Consider the following 4,056-nt stretch of genomic DNA (forward strand, 5'->3'; position numbering starts at 1 on the left):
GGGATTATAATCAATGTAATGAAACAAGTTATATGAATGGTTGAATGTGAAACTGATGATGTGCCCTATAAACTTTCACTCAATCCACAATAAAAACCTTAAATTAAAAAAAAAGCTAAAGTGGGTAGAGAGAAATACTGTTAACTGATGGTACATGGAGGGGATTATAATCAATGTAATGAAACAAGGTATATGATTTGTTTTGTTGAAGGTAAAACTGATGATATGCCCTGTAAACTTTCACTCAATCCACAATAAAAACCTTAAAATAGTAAAAAAGAAAAGAAAAGGAAACTATTGGTGGGCTTTTACACCACCAAGCATATCAAATGGTAGTTAGCTCAGCCAGTGCATTTTCAGTATCTAGTTTAACATGCCACCCCTAGCAGTGCAACCTTATTTATCTCTTTTGTATTGTTGTCTTAAGCAAGTATGAATATAAGTGCAGCTTGGGAAGTTAAAAAGTGATACAAGTGATCACACTTCCCCTTCCACTCACAAGTCCAGTGTCTCCAGACAGATTGTTACAACTGCGTATTTAAATCAATATCACTCTTTTACTTATGTCAACTTCTATTGAAGCCCGTGACCTTTTGAGCTTGGTGGCACACATATTTGTGCATGAATCCTGAATCTCCTTAGAAAACAGGATCCAAGCAAAGATTCTACCTTATATCCTCCAGTTATAAAGTCAAAATCTCTCTTACAAATTCCCAAGTTCAGATTTGTTGCTAATTTCATATCAATACTCCAAAAGCAACATGGCCCATATTTCAAATTACCTGTTCAAGAGAGTACCTGTACCAGCGGATCCTTGCCTTTTGTGACAAAAGAGATTAAAACAACAGGCTAAGTGTTTTGGAATTAATAATAAAAGGAAACTGGGGAAATGGAAAAGAAGATCGAGACCTTCAAAACTTAGTTTTCTGTTCTAGGGAAATATTTTGCTCTCATTATCTGGAAAGTGTTCCTAAAAAGAAAAATTAGTAACAGAGATGCAGCAAAGCTCTGAGGATACATCATCCAGTATTTTTTTTCTTTGCTGTTGTATTTTTTTGTGTAGTTTTAAATACTGTAGCTCTTTTGTGATTTTTTTGGCCTAAGTTGTTGTTCTATTTATACATTTTAATGTCTTATGACAGTCTTTCAATATCACAAAATGATTTTACTGCATAATTTGCTAAAAAGAAAAAAAAAAACTCACTACCTTTAGCTTGCACATACTTGCAACATTAATTAAAGCCTTTTTTTTTCCCCTCAACAAATTGTATGCTTTGTTTCATCTCAATGATTACAATCCCCTCCCTGCAACAACTGTTACTCTATCCTCCCTGTGACTTCCCTTTTACATCTTCTTTCTCACAAATGAACAAAGTAAAAGTATATGATGTACACATACAAAACAAAAATCATTTAAATGTCCAAAGGGCATATTCTGCAAGCCAGCCTCCTGCCTGCAGGCACACAGCCTTACTCAGTCCATGGGTATGTCTCTCCATCTCTCCATGCTATTGCCTCCGCCACCATCTCTGCTGTGGCCGCTTTTCTAGGTAAGAATCTCACACTCTACTCATGCTCTTCCTTCCTGATGGTCCTGGGATCATCTGTTTCTGAAATGAAAGATTAACTACTCCCTGCTTTTAGTTATACATTTTCTATGATGACAGTTGTGACAATCACAATCAATCCTGTTAACAAATATTGACAAATGAATCATAAAATCCTATGATCATAATTCCCCATCCCCTTTCACTAGATCCATCAGGAAAAGAGAAAAACTATTCAGTGGGGATTCCACCTTACTCCTCTAATCCTGAAACTAAGCACTCATGAAACCTTGTAAGACAACCATTTCTTGTCTTTATAGTGCCCCACTTTTGATAGCCAATGTATAAATTGCTTGTCCTTATCAGCTCTGGCAGCATAGTGGTTATGAATCGGGCTACAAACCGCAGGCTCAGCAGTTCGAAACTACCAGCTGTTCCACAGGAGAAAGATGAGGTTTTCTGCTCCTGTAAAGATTTACAGCCTCGGAAATCCTGTACAGGATTGCTATGAGTCGGAACCAACTCCAAGGCACATAAAAACAATAACAATCAACCCAGCGCACTGAGAAAGCAAGAATCCTTTCATTCCTGTTGGAATTTTGAGCAAAAACAAAGGTCCAGATCATCTAACTGTAGCAATTTATACCTGCTCATAGTCTCTGGCATCTTTCTCTTCATCCAGTCAAGTTCTACTCAGCTAGCCATTCAAACTGGGTCAAATGGGTACTAGCTGCAAGTTTGGGAGTTCATGCACACCTCCCTGTACTTCAGACCAGCTAGTCACTTCACTCTCAGCTGTAGCTCCCAGTGGCTAGGTCAGTGCACATGGGCTCAGGAGTTCACACAGCTCCCTAAACTTCAGACCAGCCAGGCCTTCCTCCTCTCTTTCTCATTTCAAGGTCAAAGGGTGTCAGTTGAGCATGGCCAAACTCAGCCTATGTCTTCATTGCTGCATTTCCCCCAGATTTATTTTTAAAGGAGGGTTTTTTTAAATATCCATATAAATAATATATTTATCTTCAGGGTTTGTACATTGCCTTTTCCCTTATTTCTCCCCACTCACCCTCCCACCCCAATTAATTTTATTGTATATGTTTGCTATGTGAAAAATTCATTTTTGTTTGGTCACCTACAGTTGTTATTAGCTATTTCATTGTGATTTTAAACATTTCATCTATAGTAATTTTTAGTATGTTAAGCCATGCTACAATTTTTTAAATTTCTACTCCAAAGTCATTGCATATTTTTGTATTATTTGTAAGTTAAGTTTTTATTCCCTAATATACAACAAAAGGAAAAAAAAAATAACAAAAAACCTAGTAGCAGGTTATTCTTGTAGCATTTAGTTCTGTAGATTAAAAAATGTAAAAAAAAAAAAAAAAAGACCAGGGGCAGATTGTGTAATAGACCATCAATTGCTCATATGCAAGTTCAGGCTGAAGCTGAAAAAAATTAATACAAGTCCATGAGAACCAAGATATGACCTTGAACATATCCCACCTGGATTTAGAGATCATCTTAAGAACAGATTTGATGCATTAGACACTAATGATTGAAAACTAGAATTGTAGGATGACATCAAGAACATCATACAGGAAGAAAGCAAAAGTACCATGAACTGCCAGAAGAACAAGTAAATCTGTGTTGAAAGAATTACAACCAGAATGCTCTTTAGAAGCCAAGATGGCCAGACTTCATTTCTCATAACTTGGACATATTATCAGGAGGGACTAGTCCCTGAAGAAGAATATCTTGCTTGGTAAAGTGGAGGGTCAGCAAAAAAAAAAGGGGAGGAAACTCTCAATGCCACAGATTGTCACAGTGGCAACAATAATGGGCTCAAGGGTAGCAACAATTGTAAGGATAGCGCAGGACGCGGCAGTGTTTTGTTCTGCTGTACGTACATAAGGTTACTATGAGTCAGAACCAACTCAACAGTACCTAACAAGAGCAACACCTAGCCAACCAATGAGAAACAATCTATATTTGTGCCCATCTCAAAGAAAGGTGACCCAATGGAAGGTGGAAATCGTCTAACAGTATTATTAGTACCTGCAAAAATAGTCTGGGGGCCGTCTCTGAGTTCCTCTGGCTTCACAAAAGGGAAGAAGAATCAAACCCAAAATCATTCCAAGGCCAATCCCCATAGGATGGAGGTCAGACATGCTTCTATTCTACAATGTTCTTTACCCTATTCTGACACCAACCATTCCTTCAAATCACTTTGCTTCACATATGGGTTTAATAATCTGTTGCAGTTGCCACACAGAATACATAGACAGTACTCACAATTATGGGGTTTTCAATTCAGGGTCAGAAACAACTCAGGATACAGCTGTTGTCCAGTCAGAAATGCCTCTTCTCTGCCATACTGCAGCCATGCCTCACTCGTCTTCAGCCTCTTAGCCATGTGTGACTCTCAGCCTCTGCCCCACTCAGCAAGTAGTACAAAGCTCCTTTAACCAGTCTGTAAATGCCCAAAAGCACATTTTGCAAGTCAGCCTCCTGC

Source organism: Chrysochloris asiatica, unplaced genomic scaffold (genome assembly GCF_000296735.1).
Source record: "Chrysochloris asiatica unplaced genomic scaffold, ChrAsi1.0 scaffold00249, whole genome shotgun sequence".
Taxonomy (NCBI): domain Eukaryota; kingdom Metazoa; phylum Chordata; class Mammalia; order Afrosoricida; family Chrysochloridae; genus Chrysochloris; species Chrysochloris asiatica.